General features: G+C 42.8%; 1 long non-coding RNA gene across 1 annotated transcript; it reads right to left on the reverse strand.

Moving 5' to 3' along the window:
- Positions 1 to 1,383: 1,383 nt before the first annotated feature.
- On the reverse strand, positions 1,384 to 25,844 carry LOC146443179 (uncharacterized). The gene is made up of 3 exons (XR_014846258.1): positions 24,653 to 25,844; positions 24,406 to 24,472; positions 1,384 to 8,778 (listed from the first exon to the last, which is right to left on the reverse strand). It is a non-coding gene; the product is annotated as an uncharacterized LOC146443179 (long non-coding RNA).
- Between the last annotated feature and the right edge of the window lie 45 nt (positions 25,845 to 25,889).

Genomic DNA, 25,889 nt, shown 5'->3' on the forward strand with positions numbered 1-25,889 from the left:
TTCAGCCAGACACAACACAATCATTCCTCTTTTATATTCTAGCTGCTGCTCTGTGAAATGGTCATAATCCTCAGGAGCTTTCATGCAGAGAGGTGCCTTGATAGAAACTGGTATTTTGCTGTAAATGTTGATGCAGAATGGCAGGTACCCCAGTTTAAAACTGCTCTGGGTCAATAAGCCTGAAACAAGCAACATCTTTAATCTCTGAAAAGCCAGGAAGACAGAAAGGTGCTGGCAAGGCATATGTTATGCTTAGTTGTGTTTTCATCCTGGAGGTACCAGTAAGTTTGAGACTTTGCACCAGGCCAGAAAAAGGATGATATTTCTGTCCTTTGAATGACTTTCAGTTCTACATATTAAAAAATGGTGAAATTTATTTCTTTAGGCAGCAAGTCACCAAAGACTCATGTTTTTAGATCTGTCATAGCTGTTTAGTTAACTTTGCAAATTGATGTACCTCCTTTACTCTGGAGTTTGCACTTCTGCTTATGGTCTGGTATCTGAAGAAATTAGTTATTTTCAGACAGTTGCAGTGAGCAATCTGAAAATGTATTTGACTAGATCCACAACTGAGTTCCAAGGAGATGCAGCACATTTTCCTGATCCTATTACAGCCCAAGGAGGTGAATGATTATAAACATACAGTACAATCTAAATGAACAAACAAAAAAAAAATCTAAACGTGCATCATATTATTGTCAGTGAAGTTTGAAATTAAACTTAAAATATGACACATCAGAGAAATTTAATACTTTGCAAACATTGCTATTTTTGTGTGACTCTAAAGATTTCATTTTTGTCTTTTAGAAGACATCTCTTTTATCTGTTCAAAGCTTCATTTTGAATGGCCACACTGTATAGCCAGAGTGAAGTTTGTGGACCCATCAACAAGTAACTCTTACATATCAGAACCATACTGGATCAGATTAGGTGCCAAAACACACACCAGGTGCTCCCCAAACTAAACCAAAACCAGCACTGAAGCTTGGCTCCGCCTCTGCTGCCGGGAAGCTGCTCATCTTATGCTGCTCCGAGAGAAACAGCACAAGAGGGCGCCTGATACCTCCAACATCTCAAGTCCGACTTCCACAACTCTTTTCTGCAATAATACGTCATATTTCCAATGGCATGACAAAGCCCTGAGCAACACCATAGCTGCATATGGTTTAGCTTCAGTTTTGCTACCCTACTGAAAGCATTTCAGAATATTTTCATCATCTATTAATAAAGAGTGGATTCTCTTTTAACAATTTAAAAATCTGTATTAATTTTTTTTTGGGGGGGGAGGGTAAGGGGGTGGTGGAAATCCTGCCCTATGGGATATTTAAATGTTAGGAAGCAAGAGAAACATCTCCAGACAAGAAAAAAACCAAAGAGGCTAAATAATTTTATGTCAAATTTATTCTGACAATCACCCAAACCATGGACTTTGGCAGATTGCTTGTTGGTTTTAACAGAAGCCACTTCCTCTGCAGCAACAGGCATATCAACACCATTGTCTGCTTCCTGGGGATGGGCTCAGGGTGTTTCAGTGCTCTGGGTGGGAGCTCCAAGCTGCAAAACGTTCTTACATAGAGCCTAGGGATTGAAAAACACAGAGCCACAAAGCCCCACCGGTGCCCCCGTGGGGAATTCTCCCATGCGTATTATCTTGTTAGGACATGAACTGAGGTATTTTTTCTCCTTGCCCTGGCTCTGGACACTCTGACAGCTCCATTCAGCAGAGGGGAGGAAGGCTCTGCCCAGGGCTCCTCCACAGCTGCAGATGACTCATGCTGGAAGAGCCCCTTTGAGCCAGATATAAGTTTTCCCAAGTTCATTTTAACACACAGATTTCTACCACTTTAAAGCTCCTTGCATAATTGCAGCTTGCACAGCAGAGCCTGGCCTGGTGCACAAGTACAGACCTCACCAAGTAGCAGGCCCAGGCTGCTCCCCAGGAGTGCAGGCCCACCTGCTCCCTCCTGAAAGCCACATTCCTCCCTCTCCTGCAGCAACATCCCCAAGGACAAACTGCTCCATCTGTGCTGCCTTCTTGGAACGGGCAGGACAATCAGAGAAACAAATCCCGATGCTCTTCTGGTCCATGAAAGGAGCACTGGGCAAATAGGACTTTTTCAACGCCTTCCTCCCATGAGCAGGGCTGCCTGGCCAGAGGAGCAGGAACGTGTTTGAAGCTCCCATTCCTGCTTTTCATTGCTTTGTTTGCTTAGGGATCTGCATATTCCCTACCCTTGCCTTCTCTTCTACAGCTCCACACAGGCTATGGAGGTACACAGAGCTACGCAGGCTCCTGGTGTACACTTACACCAGGTAAAGATAGACAGTCCTGTAAGCAGCCTCCTCTTTGGCATGAGGAAGGCACTTCTGCTGCCTCTACCTCCTGCTCTGCTTCCCACTTCCATCTGGGGGAGACTCAGAAAAAGAACCTTCCATTTGGATTTCAGCCATCAGAGTAGGAGCAAGGTCTTCTTGTAGGGGCACGAGAAAGCCTTTCTTGCAGGGGCTGGGGCAGACCACACCACTGTGCTCCCCCTCAGTGGTGTGTAAGAATGACATCATTGTGCCAATAAATGAGAAAGGAAGTGCAACCAAGCAGAAAAACCACGGTAAGTGTCTGTGAAGCTCTGCCAAGAATGCTAACAACGGCACTAACCAGAAAACAAGGGTTTGGTTCATCTGACTTCTTCCAGTTTTAGTAATCTCTAGTGTCACTTGTAACAGTAGGTAGTAAAGACCCCAGTTCTTGGAGAGACACTGACTGGGGCCTTTTTTTTCTCCAAGGTGGTGGTGATCTTCTACTGTCTTACCCCAATCCACAAATCTCAGTACTTTGACACCAGTCTAACGATCCAAAGAAACTGTCTGGGATTTTTAAACCTCCCCCTTTTTTTTTTCTCCCAAGTTAAACTAGTGCATTACCAGTGGTCCTGGTAAACCATTATTGCATCTGTCTCTCATGTGTAGATTCCTTTATTTTCCAGAAAATTGTAGCTGCCCAAGTCTGTGCCAAGGCTTCTTTACAGTCACCTAAGAGTCACCTACTTAATCTTGTAATGTAAACACACAGGCCCACCTGAACCTGATGTCTAAGACTTCTCTCTCCATCACTCCTAGAAATTTCTAACCAGCTCCAAGAAATTCAGACAGCCAAGTCTGTGTGCCGTACCTGCCTTGGTGTCAAGCAACTGACAAACAGTGGCAGTGCTCAGGAGAGGCACGGCACTTGGCAGTAGGGAAGCAAAGCCCTCCACAACCACAGCTTTCCACATAGTTACAGATGTGGGCATAACTTACATATAGGACTTCACGAAACCATAAAGTCAATCTGATTGCTAACTGCTGCCAAAACATGCGATTCCCCCTCCTGCTTCCCTTGCACTTGGCACTTACTTGACTCTGTAGCAAGACATTCACAGAGCTACATTGGCATCAATCAACCACTGCAAGAATAGTGTGGTTCTCCTGCTGACCCAGCTCACTGCACGTTCACCTGACAGTGCTGGTATGCAGGTGGACTGGGAAGAGAAGGAAGCTCACAAATCCTTTGAGTTATGACACAGAATCTGTACAATATAATTCAAAATATGGCAGCCTCAGCAACGTATAATTTCCCTCAAAAGCCTGTTCACAAACTGCCATTTTCTATAACATAAATAATTCCACAAAAAAATTAAACAAAATACAAGCAGGTGCTACTGTTATTCACATTATATTTTCAGTTCCCCACAGTTATATCTATATCATCTATATTTATTTGAAAAATACAGTCATTAAATTTGTTACTTCCCCTCCTAATTCAGCATCCATTTTCCTAAAACGTGCAGGTATGATAAACGTAATTAATATCCTTGACCTTCATAAAAATATATTTAATAATCCTGTTTAACTCTCATACAGTAGAAATATGATGAAAATACCAACAGAGATGTAGCAAATGACAGATTCAACTCTAGCTCTTAAATGGGCTTCTGTACAAAACACATCCATAAATCAGAGACTTTCCAAAAGAATTCCCAACCTTAAATAGGATTAAGCATTCTTCAGATAACCACTACTCTTATCAATGGTCTGCCATCAAACTAAGTCAGCCTGCTTTCTCTCATTTATACCCCGGCTATAGATGAGGGCAGAGAAGCTAGAAAAAAAAACTCTGTACAGCTGTGACAATGGCATTACTCCTGGGTGCAGTCACCTGTGGTGTGAGACACAGGCTCCAAATTTACTTCTATTTTGCAAGTGTGCTCCCCGTTGTAAAGGCTTTCAAAAGAAACCAAACAAGAGAATAGTGACTCCTGGTTCAGAACCCGTAACAAGTAATTATTTTCTTTGGTTACAATAGGGGGTACACAAATGAGTGAATTTGCTGCTTTTGACAGCAGCAGGAACTGGGTTGTCTTGCCTGTTCCCAGGGCTGTTCTACTTCTTTGTACCAGGTGCAGAAATAAAAACCAAGAATTTCTGATGTGTGTTTCTTCAGATAACTGAAAATTCTCAGTGCTGCTATTGGTTCTGCGCTTCACAATGACAAGAAATTTAACTGTTTCTGTTCCATCACCTCTAAAGAAAGGTAGTCAGTACATATAAAGCTGTGCTGATTGAAGGAAGAAGGCAGTCTTCCAATCTGTAGGGATCTCTTAATCATATTCCTCACTAATGCCCAGTAGCACATCAAGGCTGTGACAAACACATGCCATGTCTGGAATACAGTCACCTAAAGGAATTTCTGAATTCATGCTGCTTTAAGGACAGCATTTACAATTGCAGCTTTTCCCCCTGCATGAAAGCATCCACGCTGTGGTACAGAGCAGCACCTCCAGTAAGCCAAGGGCAGCAGCATCTGAAGCCTCACTACTGGCAGGAAGGAGCCTTTCAGTATACAAAGGGACCCTACAAGGAAACAAGAGAGGGACTTTCTACAAGGGCATATAGTGACAGGACAAGGGGGAATGGCTTCAATCTGAAAAAAGGCAGGTTTAGATTAGACATTAGGAAGAAATTTACTGTGAGGGTGGCAAGGCACTGGAACAGCTTGTCCAGAGAAGCAGCAGATGTCCCATCTCTTGGAAGTGTGCAAGGCCAGGCTGGATTGGGCCCTGAGTAATGTGGTCTAGGGGAATGTGTCCCTGTCCAGAGCAGGAGGGGAAGAACTAGATGATCTTTAAGGCCCCTTTCAACCCAGACCACTCTTAAGATTCTTTGATAAGGGAAACACTACTGACTGAATCATTCCCCTGGTGACTTGCAGCCACCAGAAAGGTAAAAGGAAAATGTCCATTTGCAGCAAGTTCTTTCAAAATGTGAAACATAGCTACAGTGAAATAACGATGAGTCTGAAGGCTTTGTGCCCTGATACCCCACACAGCATCATGCTGTGGAGCAGCAATGACAGCCTGAGTTATTGAGGCCAGGATGGATGCAGGGAGCAGGTCTGGAAATGTTCCCAGCTGAGACCAATACAATTGAGTTTTAACAAAGAACTCAAAAGTACTCAAACTGCAGACTGAGTCTGCCTCAGGTTGTATACCTTCAACAGAACAGGCTGAACAGGACCACAGAATCACAGAAATATGCTATTATCCACCAATATAACTGTGTGCTCATAGAAGCACAAAGGTTTTTACCTTTAAGCAGCTCCTTACCCTTGAACAAATTCACAAAAGCACTGGGCTGCTTCAGCAATACTGTACAATTAATGACTGGTACAGCTGTATGTTCACTGCAGATTTTTGGCAGCTACAACCCCATCATGAGACCAGTCATTTACTGTTACATAGAGACACTGAAGAAACACAGAAAAGATTATTTGCCCTTAACTTGTAATTGGGTGTGTCCTTCCAAAAACACTGCAAAGGGAGACTTCATTGTGCCAGCCAGGAGGAGACTATCCCCAAAACTTGGGGGTGGCCTGGGTGCTCTCCCACCCTTGGAGTCACCAACAGAAGAATTCATCCCTGGCAAGGGAGGCAGCAGCACCAGGCTACAGCACACAGGAGCTCCGCATGAAAAAGCAAATCTCATCCCAAGGGAACTTCTGTTTACTTGAATGCCTTCCCTATAATCCCATTTTATGGGCCACATGTTTTGGGAATGCTGCACAGTCAGGAGACTGGCAGAGACTAAAGGGAAATTATTCCTTTCAGAGAACTGTAGAAAAGCAGTATACAAACTCAAACACACTCACAGCAGCCTTCTGTTTAGCTACATCTGTATTATCATAACAAATATTTTGGTCTTAAATGAGTACTGAACTCTAGCAAAAAATATAAGATGTTGGTTTTTTGAAGTAAGAAAAACATAATACAAGGGGTTTAAAATTCACATTGGAACCCCTTTTCTGTTTGAAAATTAAAAATTAAATATAGCACCTCATCTTTTTAAAAAATAACCTCCAAGATAATGAAGGTTAAAAAAGGGAAGAGTGAACAGGTTTTACCACTTTTGACTTGATTGCTCTCTTTATGGATAGGTGCATTAGCTTGCAGATGGAATAACACAAGTCAGCAATAAGCATGGGCAGAGATTCAGAAACACTAACCACTATCTTTCTGGTGGGGTATCAGATCTGGATACCCTGCATTCTCTCTTTCTGCTTTGAAGACTGAGCAGGGATGAATGAATATCAGGGAGAATGAATGTCAGGGAGAATTCACCCTATTTGAAGCAAACTTCATATCCTGTAACTCCCACTCCTAGATAGTAAATACTGGCATGGCTGCACACAACTTTCAGGTTGAAAGTATGTCCATTATCAATTGATTTACTCACCTGATAAACACTCTCAGCTACTTTTACCAACACAAACCCTTTGTTCTCCAGCCAGGGAGCCTAATGTTTTAATCCCAGTCCCCCAGCCTTTTGTTAAGGGTGCAGTGCTCTGTACCTGGCAGGACCAAACACTGGTTAAGCTGCTGTGGTTCCTTTGCATTAGTATTTTCCATACAGTACTTTGAAATAGAAAGGAGGCAAAAAAATACAGTGACTTATAATCCTGAAGAACAATGAGCATTTCTGTGAGCTGGTTTTCTACACAGGATGTGGGCTGGGCCTTCTTGAGTTTGTGTAATCTGTCTGGAAGTCCAAAAACCACACTCTGAAAACAAGCTTTTCCTTTAACAAACAGTCAGACACACACACAGTCTAACAGTAGTTTACACATCTGTCATTCACCATTAAGGAAAATTTTCAATAATGTGATTTTTTTCAAGCATTTTTCACATCACATTAGGCACACAGACCCTACCTAATTAAAATATATAGCCTTTTATAATCCAGCAAGATCTACATTGAGGGATGGAAGATTCACTTATTTAAGTCAGAAGTTGCGCTTTTGATAGTGCTTCAGGTGCCAGTTCACATTCTAGGACCATTAGAGCCCAGAGACAAAAACTCAAAGGCACTGGAAACATTTTCAAGGAATGTGCTGGGAAAAATTATCCTATGAAGTGGCTTTTCTAGATGCTCTAAGACACTAGGTTTAACAACTTCAGGCAGGCCTTTGAAGTCCCTTATTTCAGACACTCTTTGAGAGATCATCTCTTTCCCTTTTCTCCAAACAGCACCAGAGGACAGTCCACAAAAAAGGAACTGTCTGATGAACTGGACAAAATACAGCAAAGGTTGAAACACAAAAGAGAAATGGCTTTGTCCAGAGTTCTCCTCTAGCACCACAGGGTAAAAGACAGCAGATCTGAAGTAATTTTTGAAAAAAGAGCATGCAGGAGTATCGCACTGTTTGACACTTCCACATTCACAGAGCTTAACACCCAATTGGAGTTGGTCCACCTGAAAATTTGACTACCACCCTTCCATCCATCCCTTTTCTGTTTGCCTCTTGGGAGCTGCAAGACTTGGTTTATCAAGAACAATTGCTGAACAAGCAGAGTTCATATGAATTCTCAAAGTTTCTCTTCATAGTAAATGTGCCAATCTTATATTTGACACTGAAACTCAGTACTGTAACTAACTGCTACGAATACTTCTATGAGGAAAGCAGCTGTATGAAGGAGGTATGTATGTCAAAATACTTGGTATCAATTTACTACTGTAACTTCCAGGACTACATGTTTTTAATTCCTAGAGAAACAAGAGTAATTTGAAGCTCTATCATATTTCCAGTGCTCACAGTTTTTGGAGTTAATATTTTTGAAGCAAGTAGCTTTTTTCTTTCTTTCAGTGGGAAATCAGAAAGAATGGGAGTTAAGATTAAGCAAGTGGGGAAAAAACCCATGAATATTTCAGCATCCTGAAATTTATTTTTGCACACAATCAGGTTTCAAACAGCTAGAAAACAACAAGAAATCTTTCCACCATTTTCGTATATTGAGATTAACATATTATACTCATTTAGGCAAATGATGAAGGAATAAATCCTCAGTCATGTTAGACACAGCAACTCCTACCACACCCTATGATATTTTGACAATTACCACACAATTTGAGTCAGAAACTATTACATTCAACACAGAAGTGGCTGGCTTCTGTCTTCATCTCCAGCAAGTTCCTGCCTAAGAACATGTACTATGCAAAAACAGTTCCTGCAGCCTTGGAGGGGAGCTGCAAGGAAATCCCAAACCCCAGCAGGAAGCAACGTCTCTGTGATTCAACACGTTGAGTCTTTTCCTCTGAGAAACTAGCATAAAAAGCACAGCATTAACAGCATAGAAAAAAATCCTTATCCTGCCTGCATTACAGGTCCTGGAACCACTGGAGTTTTGAGTGACTGGGCCTGTCTCCCTCCCTCAGATTTAAACAAGTCTTCCTTTAGTGCACTTATACCTAGAATAGTTTGAGAAAAGAGAAAGACTTGTTAAATGTTGTAAAACAATTGCATTTCACCTTCCTCGGCTGTGCAAGAACAGTATAAAAAATATTTCTCGATGTATTAACTAGTTTAGATCTTTTTACTTGAAAAAACCCCCAAAACACCCTACAAAAATGTAATATGATTATACCATAGTCTGTCACTAGAGTGGAAGTAAAGCAACATATTTCAGTGAAGGCTTTCAGCGTGCTGCAGTAACCTCTGTAAGCTTCCACATTACAAAGACTGGATGGAAGGAAGGTACAAGCCATTTTCTAGGCAAAACAACAATAAAAATACCCGAAGAGTTTTGTTAATATCACAAGCCACATAAGAGAATTAAATTCCATTCTGCTTCCTGCTGTTCCCATCTGGTTTTAATTTGCTAGAGAAGACTGAAGCCTGTATTCAAAAAACAGACTGAGTTGTAAACATTAGCCTCTGCCAGTATTACTAGTAACTCATGAGGTACTGGAGTTACTATGGAAAGGGGCAAGGGGAAGGTAGGAGAAAAAGGCCTGTGAAAAAGCAGTACTTGCTGCGTCATTAAGCTCATTCTTTTTATTGCATTGTTTTAATCCATGAAATGAAAATGAAAAGTGTTTGATGCTCAGAAGACACACACTTGAAGAAAATCCAGTTCTACTCATCTATGTTATGTTTTGCAACATTATGTAGACAAGCAGGGGAAAGTTGAGAAAAGTCAGAACAGACTGCCTGGACATCCTTGTTTTATATGGCTTGTAATTATAGGCTGCGTACCACTGACTAATTTGTTTCTTGTCGTGTTATCAGTAAAAGATCCCTGCTTCATTTTCTGCAGCAATAGTTTTGTTAAATTGTGACAAAAATGATGAGACTACAGCTAAGAGCATCTCATGGTAATATTTAACAGCATGCCTTTAACAAGACTTTGCCCCATCTCTGTCTTGGACTTCCTATGTAACAGAATTCCTCAAGCCAATAGCTTCCAGTTAACTGTTCCCCTGGTATGAGGCACCCACATGCTTTGGGAATCTACTCACATGGTTTAAAGAGCAAAAAAAAAGAGAAAGGTGTTTCTGCAGCAGTATGGTCCTGGAGGGATTCTGTTTCACATCATACAAAATCTCTGCCCCTATTTTGATTAATGTGAGATCCACAGTCAACCCCAACTCAAACATTAAATACAAGGATAGGAGGAAGTGATCTCCTTATTATGTACATCAGTCCTTTGTTCACAGCATAGACCCACAAATGATCAACAGCTGAGGTGATGGAGCACTACACTGTGATATCAGAACAACAGCCCATAGTAAGAGCTGTTGAGAAGAGCAACTAGAGAAAACATCTCAAGCCATGACTCCCTGTGGCATCCACAACTGGCCCCAACGTAACACTTCCTAGTTCAGAAGCTGTCAGTGTTTCAATGTTGAGTTGGACTCCAGTCACCTTGATGAACATGGCCATACTGCTAATCACTTTTTCCTTAGCTGGATTACTACCCAACTAGTTACAGTCTTTTTTCCAACCACATACACCACCTCTGTGACTCCTCCTCCAGCCCACAGGCCAAGCTGACAACCCCACCAGCTGTCTCAGTGCTGTTTTCGGTCATCCCATGATTCCTGAATTCTGCACTGACTCCTTGATGACAGGTGTCATTAGCTAACAGACATTAACTTTCAGCAGGTTCTCATGTAAGGCTTCCTGTTCTTTCACTATTTCTAAAAATGGCTCCCTTCATCATAGGCACTTCTCTTACTTGAGGATTAGCTCATCACACTTTTCTCTTTGATATCATCTCACCTCATCAATTTCCACAGCCCCTTTTCTCTAGCTTTCAGTGTTGTCTTCCTACCTGGAAGTCCTTAATTTCAGCTTAGTGCACTCCCTTTAGCCTTACTGCGTATATTATATATCAATCTACCACTTGCATCTTATAATTGACACTTCAACACCATCAGAAAGTTGTAACCACATGCTTTCTTCTTTTATTTCTGCTTAGATGGTGCAGTTAGAAGTAACTACCAGTAACATATGCTCATACACATATTAGAGCAGACCAGGGTGACTATTGTAAGAATTTACCCAAGTTTTCTCTATCTACATAATGTCTCAGCCTCCAAAGGATCCATGAGAACAGGTTAGCTCATGCATAGCCAAGTCCCATCTGTTTCACACATGTAAAGTATGTATAATCTGACCAGAATCAGGAATTGTGAAACACTCATTTTGAAATACAAGGTTCTTAAACCACACCTACCCGCAACCTCCCCTTCCCCACGTGGATACACTCTTTTCCCATGAAAGGTTCACAACTTGGACAAGTTTTTTGGTGAGTTCTCAAATAAGCAGGAAAAGGCTTAATTCTAAACATCAAACCAAGCACTGGAGCATGATTCACACTGCAGCCCCAATTCTACTACCTACAACTTCATCAAGAACAGGAGAAAGCACCGGCCCTGCTTATGTTCAGACCCTTCAATACCCACAAAGGTCTTGCCTGCAGTGTGCACACCCTACTGTCTGAAAGCAGTGTACATTGACTTAAGACCATCCTTCATGTGATTCACCACTTCAGCTTATATTTATACACTGTTTAATAATGAAGGCTCCTTTTCATCTTTTGATAGGGATACTCTTACCAATATTCAACTAGCTAAGTGTTCACACAGTTTTTAGTTTATTATTCATTTTGTATTAAATGAAGCTTTTGGAAAATGGGAATCCCCTGGACTGAACAGCAGAGCAAACTGCACAACTTCACAGAATTACTGACGAAAAAGTTTAACTAGCAGCAAAATTCTTGGTTTTTCATCTGCAAAAGGTATGTTTGAAGCCAACTGGAATTGCTTAACTTTCTCACTAATCAAGTAACCATACTGCTATGTCTTTTTAACCGAGTAATTCAGACATCAGGGGATTAAGATTTGACTGCCTGTGCCTAATTAGTGATGCAAGAGGCTCCAAGTCTCTGTAAGCAGACACTCCATTTTCTCCAGAATTCAAGATACTGAAAATTGATTCTCCAAAATTCAAGATACTGAAAATCTCAGTTGATATCCTCTCATACCGTTTGTTTCCCAAGGCAGCTAATAACAGTACAAAATTTTTGCTTCAGCAGGAAGAATCGAAGTAAGCAGCAAGATCTATTCAGTTTTCTAACATCCTAACTTTAAATGAAACTAAACCCTAGAATAACTGCAAACCAAAATCCCCAAAGAGAACATGATCACCATGACTAAGTGGAAAACAGTGGAAAATACACAGAAGACTGAAGAAAAAGCACAGTACTAGACAGCAGTGACATTTCTGTGTAGCTGGAGAAGCATGCTAGGACAAGCCTGTTGTTTCTATCCTGGCTCCACACATGGGGACACTTCTGCATGCCAAAGCTAGTATTATTCTGCTTCTTGCCTGAGTGATTCTATGCCTGCTCTGCACACACTTCACAGTGTGAAGAAGCCCTGTACTTCTAGGGGGATTACTGCAGACTGGTTTTTGTCAGAAGGAGTGATCACTTTTATGAAGCGTATGTGCACATTGATGGCAAACACAGTAAGATTCATACAAGAGGCCCAGACACTTTTCCTCCCAAGGCTAACACCTGTGTACTGCTGCCAATACTCATGCAACAGGAAAAGAAGCAACTGTTTTGTCTTACACAATTTTTACGGTAACTAGGACCACATGCATTTTTTTGCCTCTCCCCCCCAGCAAAAAATCCAAGGCACTGCTATGGCTTTCTTTATATCTCTATGGATCAGTGTAACAAAAAAAACCCTGAACTGCCAAGTGAAGTAGTCTCGTATAGCTTGAACTGGGTAAGTACTGTTACCAAGTTATCACATTCCTTTGTTTTATAGCATGGATGTGTACCAACACCTATGAGTAGGAGTAATTTGTAACTATGTACAAGAGCAGCAACAGCTGATGCGAAGGCATTAATGATTACCTAAATTTCTTAATGTTATAACTGAGAGGAAATGGAGTATTCAGTTTCACTGATTTCTCATGTTAGTCATGCCTGTGCATAGCATCAAAGTTCCCCTAACAGCAACTGGAAGAGTATGCATATGCAACTACCAAGTAAACTGCAGACTTGTTTCAGTTGAAACTCTCTATGCCTTTGTGTTGGTTCAAAAGGGAGAATACTGTCCAAGTGCTGCAATATAACTCTGTGGCTGTACTACCCCCTCCACAAAGTGGGTCAGGAAACATACTGACGTTGTTCAATTGGACTGGTAAACCAACTCAGGGGTTGCTGTTTTTTCTTCTCCTCATTAAGGTACCCAAGGTTCCTGGGGGAGGGGAAGACAGGAAACAAGCACTCTTCCTGCTCCCCCAACCTAAAAATAACTGAGACAGTCTTGCTGCAACATTTAAGCCACACAAGCACTCAAAGCCTGAAATATTTATACTCTGGGCAAACAGTCACAGAACTCTTGCATTTTGCCCAGTATCCTTCTACCATTATCCAAACAGATCTGGAAACTGTGGCAGAAAAGTTTACTTTTCTGAGGGTAGACATGAGCCTGTTGCCAGCTGTGTCCTTAAACTATAGCTTTTTTCCTGACAGTCAGTTTAAGTTGTAGCTACAAGCTCAAGCCTACTCTGATTCATGAACTTGAGTACTAGCTTCGCCCCTCTGAGCACCTCTTGCTGTCTTGAAAAATCTGCAGGTTTAGCAGAGTTTCTCTTTCACATTAGAAAATAAAGGAAACAAACACCTCAATAATAAAATAGGCTACAATGGTCTGGAAAAAAAACTTAAGTTAAACAGCATGAGAAAACTGCTAGGAAAAAAACTGCATACATTACAAAATTGTTAGAGAACATTATCTATAAACATGGAAATTAAATTCCTAGTAATTAAGCATTGTAAAACAAAAGATTGATTATGCTATTCAGACAAATTTAAGTGAAAGAGCATTTGCAGGACTTTGGAGGCATGTATGCTCACAGGCTTCCTTACTCCCATTCTCCTGCATTTAAAAAGGCTACAAGGGATCTGGCTGCTAGAACTTCTTCCCTTTTAAAAAGCTATAAAAGGAGATTGGGCATGAACATCTAATTCCAAAACAGGATTCAAAATAAAATGCATATCTAGTTAAAGATAAGCACCCTCCTTTTCTGTACCACCCATTCTTCAGCCAGCTTCCATGAATTCTGTATGTACTTCTCACAATCTGTTCAATGCATAGAAAACCTACGAGCTGATTTTGGTGATGTCTGTTTGGCGGGTGAAAATGCAGGCATAGAACTGCCATCCTTTGAGCTAGCCTTCAGTCCAGCATTTTCTTTCGATGTTTAGAAATAACCATTTCATTCAGATACAGCAAAACCACCTTAACTTTTGAAAGAAAGAGTCCTCAGGTTTGAAAGTAATAAAGGTTAAATAAATCTTACATGCCATATTGTTAGCTCATTCATACTACCTGCTGACCATGACAGATGGAGTATACATAGTTGTACACATGCAAAAAGCTGGGGAAGGAGATAACCATGGAATGGCTTTCTACTTTCACAAAAAGAAGTGTCCCAGTCACCCTATTCACCCTGAGATTCCAAAGCTTACTCAAATTTCACATATGGGCAGGAAACCAAAGTATATCACGTGGCCAGAAATCCATAGTAGTTCAGGCATGAGTTCCCAAAGGGAAGGAAGTTATAGTTAAATACAAGTCCAATCTGTGTTTCCCTCTGCGAGCTCCAGAGATGAATGGAAAAAAAGCTAGGCTTTCCTGTTGCACAACAGCTAGAAATCATGTGATGTAGGATGTAGCACAACTGCTTGAAATACGGATGTTACTCACATGCAGATCCCCTCTAAACTGGTCTTTCAGAATTCCATAGTTGCAGACAATGCCTCTGTTTTCATAATTTCTATGATCAGTAGATTACAGACATACATAGCCTTGAGCTACTCAGAAGTTATACATGGTTCAAGAACTACAGGTTAGGCCTGCTTATTTTCCAACAAAGAGCCAGATTTTAGTCAGGTTTCCTTCTTACAGTCTACACTATTGCTGCAGTTAGGGGCAACCCCTCTATTGATGATATATTCAAATTCAAGCGTTTTTCAGTCCCCTTTTTTAAAATAAGTGAACAACAGCTTAGAAAACCTACAAAAGAAAACAAAAATACCTTTTCAGCAACTGTTTTTTGGTTAACATCAGGAATATACCCTTTGGTTTTAGCCACCCCTCTAAAGAGCTGCAGTTACCAGTAGAGGCCTCCATCATCCTCCCTTTGGCCATCTGTAATCATAAGCACAGCCATTCACATATATTGGTATTTTGTACTGCCACTCTTTCACTTTCATGTGTTGAAAATCAGCTAAACAGGCTAAATGGACCTTGGTTATATACTGTGTATATACTTTTTATTGACAGAAGAATATATTCAATGCATCATTTTCCTTGAACAGCCAGAAAGATGAGAAGTCCCCTTCAAGCATTTCCAGTTCAGAATCAAAACTAAGGAAGTTTCCAAAAGGTATCACATGTCAGACATGCTACTGCTTAATGGGACTCAAAAATACATATTAAAATAAATGCTTACATTAGAGTCGTGAAAAGAGAAAAGCAAATGAGCTTAATGAAACATCTCATCTTTATTTATGATATGACAAATAGAGCAAGATTTCAGCTTACGAACTACAGCAAAACTGTTCCTTAGCAGTAAAAAACCCTCTCCTTCACTCCAGTGCCAACTGGGCACATCTAAAATTCAGATTCAACCAAGAATCTTAGAAACACATAAAGAAAAACGCAAGGTCTTCTGGATTTGCTTTTTTGGACACCCAGTTCAGGGTTTTTTTTTTTTTTCCTCCATGCTGATCATTTCTATAGTAGGGACTGATGATCCAGAAGGATAATACCAACTCTAAAACAATACTCATTCTTGCATCATGTAAGAAAACCTCCCTATGTAAACTGTTATCCCTTAAAGGCTTCAGATTTGAAATGTGATCCAGGACTGCAACATGCTATTTCTACAAAGATGCAACAGGTGTTCTACATGTATTGATACACATCCAAAACAGAACGTAGCGTTTACTTTTACTGAGTGTGATCGATACATACATCTTGCTCAATGCTATTCAAGCAAAAAGAAGAGACACATAGAGAAAGACACTTTGATCAATACATAGGCAGGCTACAGGAAAAAAAAAAATCTAAGCTTAATACAGCATCTACAGACACACAAAGTACTCTTCAGCAAGTCATTTCTATATAGAAGCAGCATTTGTAGACAGCTCAGTACCTTTTACTTGTGATATGCTATCTACAAAATACACTGGAAGCCTGCAAGGATCAATCGCAGGAAATATTTGAGAGGTAAGGCACAGCCATTACACTGAACAGCAAGTAAGCGAGTATATTCTTCCTAGGTTACAGAAATATGTGGAATTGAAGGGGTTTGTTTTAAATGAGGAAACAGTTCTATAGCCCATTTCAGTGTCATTACAGTACTGAAATTAAAGGGTATGTTTAAGCAAACAGACAAGATGTATCATACCCTTCAAACAGATCACCCTGCTTTGCTAACTGTAGGATGAGGTTAAAATAGGCTCAATGCTAAGTTCCTCTCCTACCTATAAGCAGAAACACTTGGCATGCAAGACAAAAATTAGGTAGCTGCTCTTCTCCTTGGTTTCTTGGTTAACTACTTCAATTTATTAAAGGGGAACAGGATTATTAAGTAATTGTACCACTGAAACAGAAGACAAGACAAACCAATTTGGCTAACAGCTGCACTTGTAAGGCCACTAATATTTGTAGCATGAAATCTGCAGTAAGGGTGGAAAAAGTTTGCCTGTTCTAGAAAAAGACAAACCAGAAGACCCAGCACTGTCAACTCCTAGAAGTAGAGCAGGCTTAGCTACAGCCTGCAGGCTACAGTCCTAATAATGCTTTGAAATTACGATTCCCTCCCATCAATTAGGTCTACACTAGCAATTGCAGGATCCCAGGAGTGTCATGAAAGAGTTCTAAGACACACAGAATTCACAATGTTGATTTTGTACTGTATAATTCATTTCATAGCAACATGATTTTTCCTTCCTGTTCATAGTACTTTCCCCAGTTTGAAATATCCCTGTCTGCCAGTTTTAAGAAAGAAACAAAATCAAGTCTAAATGCTTCATTGGTATTCTTCATTTTCTGACCCAAACTACATAATATTCTCTGAAGTAGTCCTTCAATTTTCAAACACCCTCCCATAGGCATATGTAAATACCCACATGTAATATCTGTATTTCAGGCCTAAAGTAGGCAATGTTAGACACAGGGAGAAAAAGCCTTAAAATACTAGCTCTACTTGCCTGCAGAACCCAGTTGCATTTATATGCAATTCTCCAATGTTAATGAAAATTTAAAGGTGGCATACAGTAGTGTCACACAATCATAGTAAGTGGGTTACTGCAAATCAGTAGCAGACTAAGCAAACCTGCTATGTTCAAGATTGACCAGGAGGGATAGCACTTAAAGTGTTCCAGCTCTCAACTCTTCTTGTACTCTCCTGAACATAGCAAAGCAGGTGCTTTGACATTAGGCATCAGGACTCCTATTAAAGTTTGGCTAGACTGTCAAGCACCACAGACCTAGAACCATAAGAGTATGCCAAGTTGGAAGGGATCCATCAGGATCATGGAGTCCAACTCCTGACCACATGCAGGACACCCCAAGAGTCACATCATATGCCTGGGAGCATTGTCCAAATGCTTCTCGCACTCAAACAGGCTTGGTGCTGTGACCACTTCCCTGAGGGAACCCATTCCAGTGCTCAGCCACTCTCTGGGTGAAAAACTTTCTCCTGATATCCAACATATACTTCCTCTGACTCAGCTGTGCGCCATTTCCTCAAGCCCTGTTACTCGCCTCAAGAGTGAACAGACCTGTATCTTTTACTGTTGGTACCCAGAGTCATGGACTCAATAGCCCACTATCACTATTTCCTAGTAACCCATCATCTCCCCTCCCCAAAAGAAGTCAGTGCAGTTCAGTTTTACTATCTCTGAAGAGGAGACACTCAAGTTCAAAAATTACAGTTAGCTGAGCCCAGACATTGTGGCTCCTGCATGAAGTATAGCCTTTCTTATGACTATGAAGAGATAGGGAAGCAGAAGTGCTTCTCAGAAACAGTTTAAAAATAGGATCTGACAACTGCCCAGCATGCCTTTGTAAGCTTATGAGCTTGTTCCAGCACATGTATGCTGGGGTAATGGAGCACAGCTTTGGAGCTGCATTTGAAGTAGCACCACTTTGATAAAAACAATGGTTTTGAAAATGTCCTTTTAATCAGGGTATCTGCGACAATGACATTCAGTAATATTTAATAATTCTCTAATTAGAAGGCCCATAGTTGTTCTGGATGGAATTTGAGATAGCTTACCCTGGCTCAACAGATAAGACCACACTGCGCAATCTATCATCAGCCTGACAAACTGGGCCACGAACACTGTGGCCCAAAATGAACCAGCACAAACACTGTTTAGCACATATCAGGGAATAAAGCTGGTAAAAGACCTCTTAGGCTAGAGATTAAATTACTATCTCAGTATCATGACCGGCTATAGTCTCTCAGTCTCTTTGAGGGATTGCTTTGTCTGCAATAAAAAAATAATAAAATGGCACAGTCCCGCACCTCCAACTTTTTTTACCTTACTTCACTAAAATTTGACAAATCACACAACAGTCCACTAACTTGCTAAGTAAAGGCAGCAACATGGAAAGGAGTTTAGCACAAGAACTGGATGCTTATCTTGTTTCCCAGCTACCTCTTCAGCTTAAATTCTTGTGCCCTCCACACTAGTTCTGACACCTCATATCTGCCACACAGGCTAGTTTTGGACTTGTATTTGGTTGGTCTACAGCAGCTGTACTAGCACTGGATTGAACAGCTATCAGAAAACCATATACAACAGAAAGACACATACTAACTTCTGTAGATAAAATACTAAAAACAGAACTCCACCAAAGAAAGTTTTATTAGTTGCCAATCTACTGAAGCTTGCTGGAAACAAATCCATTATTATAACCAGTGGTACTCAAGGTTAAAAAGGTATCCATTCTTAATACATCTTTCTGCTTTCAGACAACATAGAATGGTTTGGGTTGGAAGGGAGTTCCAAGACCATCATGAGCACAGACAACTTCCACTAGAGCAGGTTGTTCAGGGCCCCATCTGATCTGCCCTTGAGCACTTCCAGGAATGGCACATCCACAGCTTCTCTGGACAACCTGTTCCAGTGCCTCACTATCCGCTAACTAACATCCTATCCTTCCTAACATCCAATCTAGATCTCTCATCTTTTAGTCTAAACCTATTATTTCCTATCACTACCTGCCCATGTAAAAACTCACTTTATTTTTCATAGAGCACCTTTAAATATAGGAAGGCTGCAGTAAGGTCTCCCCAAAAGCCTTCTCTTTGCCATGTTGAAAAACCCCAGCTCTCCCAGCCTGTTGAGTATTTCTGTTTTGAGTCTTAAAACACCACACTGAGTAGGCCCTACAGCAGACTGCACAAGCTAAACCTTTGAGGAGACATGATATAGTGCTGCAATCAAGCTGCTGTATTTCTACTTTTGAGTAAGATCTACTGCATGACCATGCCACACTAACAAGCTCACAGATGGAGCAGTCACAGTAAGAAGTTTCAGTAGGGTTTCTTCTGTCCAACACTTAATAAGCACAGAAGTAAAGCAGCTAAGATTTGTTTGGTTTCTGAGTTTACAAGAAACACAAACTCTTGCTTTCTGTGACAGGACCACCTTCAGCACATAATTTTGAGATGCCAGAGTCTCCAGTTCAGTGATTTCACAACTCTGGCACAGTCCAAGACTCCAAATTGGCAGTATTTTCTCCCATTTTCTTCCTAAAGATCCACAAAAAACACCACTGTGCTACTGAGGAACCATTCAATCACTGGTTATTTTCATCATCTTTATCAAAGAACTGCTATTGACAGTGTTTCGGGGCTAGCGCTGCATCATAATCACATCTGAGCACATACTGCTCTCCAAAGCAACTAGTAGCTCATCAGAAAGACTCTACTTCCAATAACAAGGTCATGCTAGAAGGAGAAAACAAACCACTGCCCCACTTCACTACCCAAAGGTCATAGCAGTGAGCTGAACCTGGTGCAAATTCCCACTAATCCCAGGATTAGGAGGCCACACAACAGCTTTAAAGTTGCTTCTTTAAGTGAGGAACTCAACTGTTAAGAATTGTGGAACCAGCCAATAACCTATTTTCCTGCTAAAGCAAAATCTTACTAATCTCAACTCTTTCAGAAAGGCTCATTATAACACAAAGCCTGAAGCAGTGTGCAAAGGAGCGTCTTGTCCTGCTGCTGTTTGAGCACCGAACACAGTCCTTCCACATCCAGGTGGAAAAATTGACCAGTTGTCAGTCACTAGAACTCCTCTACTACATACAAACAATGCAGATTCATTTGACTAGTGACCACTGTGACCCACAGGCATCGCTGCTGTAAGTCACAGGTATCACATTTTACAATTAGCTACAAACTCACCGTGTTGGAATAATTCTTCACTGAATACCCTGGCTATTAGATTATCAGCACTTCCGGAAGAAGTAAGCTTATTTCAAGTTTTACCCTGTTCCAACAAAACAAGCCTGAATCAAAAATCCTATGAACACTTAACCAGCCTGTAGGTGAGGAAAAATAGCATTTCATCTAATTTTATAAGCTACAATTTCAGTGAATCTAAAGTGCTCTTGCCACCCACAACTAAAGGTCAAGCTAGCAATGACTTTCATACTTGAAGTTTAGAATTATGTTTTTTGATAGTGCTTGACTCAGTGACTCTAGGCAAAAGCCTTCAAGAGTTGCCTCTCAAAACTGCCTAATAACTGCAGCTTTCCTGAGACGAAGCATACCTAACTTCACTAACAATTAAAACCTGCACATCTCCATTTTCCCAGCAGCTGCTTCTTCCTACTCCCATTCAAACAGGAATGTTTGTCAGCCACACAATGACGATTCACATTACAAAAACATCCATTACAATTAGGCCTATGTTTGATCCATTCTTCACTACTACTTCCCCCATGATCACTTGCTGAAGCAAGAATGAACAGCTGAAAAAAGGTGCAGGATCATCTTTCAGCATGAGCACTTCAACTGTCTCAACTACGACATTAATGCATAGTCAGATCTATTACACTGCTAGTATCCCTCTTCTTTCTCCCCTAAATACCCTTGAACTCTTGTCAGTCCTTTTGTATGGCTAAAGGTAAACAACAGTGTTTAAATAACAGGTCTTAGCAAGGGCTCAGACCACACATACGTGCACAGACAGGCTATCACGGCAAGTTAGAATCACAAGTCTAACTGCTGGAGAACATCCAGCCAATTGAAGTATCCTCATTAAGGAACAAATTGTAGTTCAGTAAAAGTTTTTACTTTCCCTGGTAAGCTACCACAAATGTAAACTACATGCTGGCTTTACCCAGTCTCCCTCTCCTACAGCTCTTTTCTTTCCTTGCAGATTAGAACAGCTTGCATCAGACTAGGCCGTTGGGCAAATCCCATCTCAAAAAAGGGTGTGCATTTCATTTTTGCTCATCTCCTGCAGCACAAGTAAATCAAATACATAACACATTGTTTTGGGACTGCACTGCAACACTGCTGAAGCTGCTACTTCTTTCAAGATAACAAATACTGCTTACTGAGAACTGCTAATAAAAACAACCTTGAAACAAACAAGAAATTACTACCAGCTCACTAATACTTGCCTTCATTTCTATAGTTTCATAAAAGCACAGCCACAAGTCCATTCACATACTGGTGCAATAAGCTACCATTTACACAGAGAACTTTTAAAGTACTTAATTGCTTGGTTTTCAAGAAAAATCTTAATCTGATATTAAAGTGAGTTACCTAAAAGGCTTGAGAATTAAAATTTTATCTTATTTTCTATATAAACTACTCTGTAACATAAGCATTCAAATAATTCTCTTACAGTGAGGCAGGCAATTACTGTTTCATAATTCCAGAACACATGCCTGAATGCAAGTACTGATGAAATTGTTCTTTCCCTCATCTTTAGTTGAAATTAATATTCTTCCCTTAACACATCTGCAATGAACTATTCACAATGTCAAGTCCCACATAAATCTGTGCTGTATTAAAAGAATCACTGTACACTGAAAGCCTCTCTGGAAGCTTCCATTACAAAGGCAGTATTTACCTTGTGTCATACGATGCCTACACAAGAAGAATCAGTAATCCAGTCATTTAAATGTTTGATCAACAAACCAACTGCCTCCTCCTAGCACCATTTCCAGTAAGCTTAAAAAAAAAAAACCCGCAGCCTCACAACCTCTAGAACTCAAGAATGTTGCTCTTTGCAGCCTGCACAGAAGTCAGCTGGCACAATGCTCAGCTGACAGCTACCTTCTGACATGCAGAAAAGGGGGGACTGCTCTTTTTGAAAACAGAGTTTACATCCTAAAACCTAAGCTCGACTGAGACTCCAGACTTTAAAAGCTTCACACTGTGTCATTCTTAATTACTGTCTTCTCCCTTTCTTTCCTGGTATCCTCTATAAACCTACAAAGGAAAAACGTAGTGCTATTACATGCTTCCAATCCTGTTTTTCTACCCCTCCTCTCACAACACAGAGATGCCCTGCAGGCTGTATATGCGACCAATATGAACTACTTACAGTAGGCTCCCAAGTCCCCAGTCAGTTCTTATGTAACTGAACTCCACCTCACCATATTACTTATGTAACAGATATTAAAGAGCATCTATTATACAGGAATTTTCTATATTAGTCATACACTCAGTTACTTTCATTCCAGTAGCTCTCAAACAGCACATCTGTGAAATATTCAAGCTTGATGCCCTATCAGGTTCCTACTGTGGAGGTAAATAGAAAAAATCATACCTATCTAGGGACAGCCTGTGAACACAAAAAGTGAAACTTTTCTGAATAAAACAAACCAACACCCTTAAACCTACAACCATTTTAACTGTTAATTTGATCACTGGGTTAGATGCAGTAGTTAAATTTACATCGTGGCATACAAGAACGAGACACTGGAACTAGCTCTGAATTCCTTTGAAAACATGAGAACTTCAACCAAACAGTAACAAGAGCTGCATTCCTTAAAGAAAAGGGTTAGGATTGTAAAACATACATTTTCCACTTCCTGTACATCAGTATATTGAAATTTTAAAAAGACCCAGAAAATATATTTGCCAACCTTCCAGGCCTATCCAGATCTGTGTAACAAGTTCATTTTCCTGTGGACCTCAGAAAGTACAGCATGGGGAGTCCTCACAATATTCACACACCATATTTTTCATTTACACTAAGTCTAAATCAATTCCCGTGTTAACGATGCAGGCCGTCTGCGGCCTGACTTTGGAACACACCCATCGCTCCACCGAAAGCTGCTCAACCCCTGCAACAGGATTCAACAACACACAAAGAACAGCGATCCACTTGTCCTGTTCAAACAGAATAAAGTCATGAACACCTCGCAGATTTTCCCTTGGCCCCTCCACCCCGTACCCAGGCAGAGCAACACTAGAACAGCCAAGACCTCTTCGTCAGAAGAACAACTCCGCATAGCCTGTGCGTTTTCCTCAGCGGCTTTAATGAGGTCATTTAGGCATCATTTAAAACGACTGTTCCAGTAAGAACCACTCCGTAACCCCCGGGAACTTAACTTAGAGCAGAGTGCCTTCGCACCGAGCGGGCGGCACTACCGCGAGCGCACCCGGCTCCCACGCTCGGGCGGAGCCAGCAGGCGCCCAGGGGGAACTTTCCCTGGCGGTGGGTAAAGCCTTGCGCAGAGAGGGGGCGGAATGGAAAGCTTCCCCCAAGAGCAGCTACACCCTGGAGGTGGGTGGAGAATAAGGAGAGAAGCGAGAACCTTCCTCGGCAGCAGCTACACCCTCGTGCATAAGGCTGATGGGGGAAGGGAACCAGCGCGGGACGGACGGCGTTGTGCGGGAGGAGGGGGAAGGAAGCCCGGGCTCTCCCGGGCAGCAGCCGCCGCCGCCTAAGCCAGCTTGGTCCGCAGCCAAACCCCACAGGAATGCAACGCGGTCACATGACCTCCGGCGGACGTGCAACTCCCTTCCCTCTCCAGGGACACCGTGCGCCATCTTGTACTGACGCAGTTACAAAGGCAGGCACGAGTCGCTCCCCTCTCGCTCGTTTCCCGCTCCTCTCTGCACAGCCTCAGCGCTTTTTGGGAAGGAGAAGCCCAGGCCTAGTCCTGCTTTCCTTTTCGCCAGCTCTTCGCGGACGCCCTGTCCGCGGAGTCCTCCCTGGCGCTGGGATCATGGCGCCCGTTTTCTCCCTTTGCCTCCCCCGGCAGCTCCCGACCCTGCCCAGCTGCGGCTGCCCCTGCTGCAGGATGATGTCAGCGCCAGCCAATCAGGGCGCGCCGGGCCACCCCGGCCGGCCCGGCCATTGGCTGCCACACCGCTCCCGCCCCCCTCCTGACTCGAGCTCCGCCGCGGTTCGCTGCGGAGCCGCAGCCAAGGCACAAGTGCGGGGAGGGGAATAGGAGGGGAAGGGAAAAAAAAAAAAAACCCTACACAAAAAAACCGACAACCAAACCCACCAAGACGCCAGCCGCCATTTCGCGCAACAACAGGCAGAACCCGAGCGAGCAGCCCCAGCCAAGCGCCCTAAGGAGAGAGAGAGAGAAAGAAACAAGAGACACACGCACAGAAGAGTTAGACAGGAAAAAAATACCCATAGACTCCGCCATGATCACAAGACGTTTAATCGCCCCCCCTCCTCCCTCAGACTTAATGCCCCATTACAGCCGCCTCCTCTGCGTCCAACCAGCTAGCAGATCCCTTCACCTCGGCTCCCTCTTGCCGCAGCAGCAGCTGTTTAGAGCCCCAAACTCTCTGTGCCCAAGGTATGGGGGGACGCTAGTCTATGGCGCTGCTGCTAACTGCTTCTCCAGTCACCCGAATGTGGCGGCTCCATCGAGGCAGGGTAAGAGCTGCCAGCCCAGCTTTTATCTGGTGCCCCGAGTTTGCGCACTGAAGGAGGCTCGCTCAGCCCCTGGTGGGCGTCGAACGAAACCCCAGCCGCCGCCTCCCCTCCCTCAATCAGCCGTATCGCTGGAGGGGCTGAAGCTGGGCAGGGGAGGCAGGGCGGCGTACGGGTAGAGCGGGAGTTGGGAGGAGAAATGGTGGCAGGAAGAGGGGCTCATTACGAATGGCAGAGCCTGCGTCTGTCCTGAAAGGCTGAGCGAGCTCCTGGCTTTGGCAGCGCCCGCTGGTCTGGATGGAAGCGCGCCATTCCTGCTGCCCGAGCGCTGCTCCTTAAAGAGCAAACGAAGCTCGTTCGCTGCTTGTCTCGTTCCCTGCAGAACAGAAACGCCTTCAGCGAGTGCGGTCCCACTCGCTTTAAAGAAAGAAGCTTTCTCCCACTTGCCTTATAAATGAGTCCTAAACGCTTCGGGGAAGATTCTCAGCCTCGAGTATCTTACTGAGAGTTTCAGTCAAAACCTCCTGAGCAGGTCTGCAAAAACTCCCGCTCCTTTTTCGCTCCCCTCTTCCCCGCCCCTCAGTCAGTTCTTCTGCGTCTATGAGATCCGGCGGGCGTGCCCGGCTTTTCGCGCAGTTTGGGCCGAAATGTGCTGTTTGAGATTCATAAAGAACACGTATGCCGAGAGCATCGACGGTCGTGAGGAAGAAGCCGGAGGTTGGGGGTGTGAGCGCGGCCGAGGAGGGAGTTTTGGCGTTTATTCCTCGGAGGATGCAGCTCTGACTCAGACACCCTCACTCCCGCCCGCGCTCGGCCCCACAACAGGCCGGGACAGAGCCCCCGCCCCTCCCGCGCGGGCTGCGCCGCCGGGGCTGCGGATCGCCCCCGGCGCCAGCCCCCGCTGCGGCCGCCCCTCCTCCGCTGCCCTACTTCCCTCCTCACGGCCCCCCTGCCCAGCCCCTGCCGCAGTCTGGTGCCGCGGCCGCGCCCAGACCCCCGAGCCGTTCGGCGTGTTGCAAAATGGACTCTGAGGGCTCGGCGGGCGCGGGCTGCGCTCCTGGCCCGTAAGCAAAATGGCGGCTGTTTGGCTTCGCCTTGGTA

Source organism: Lichenostomus cassidix, chromosome 1Aa (assembly GCF_008360975.1).
Source record: "Lichenostomus cassidix isolate B80296 chromosome 1Aa, HeHo_3.0, whole genome shotgun sequence".
In the NCBI taxonomy this organism is placed as follows: domain Eukaryota; kingdom Metazoa; phylum Chordata; class Aves; order Passeriformes; family Meliphagidae; genus Lichenostomus; species Lichenostomus cassidix.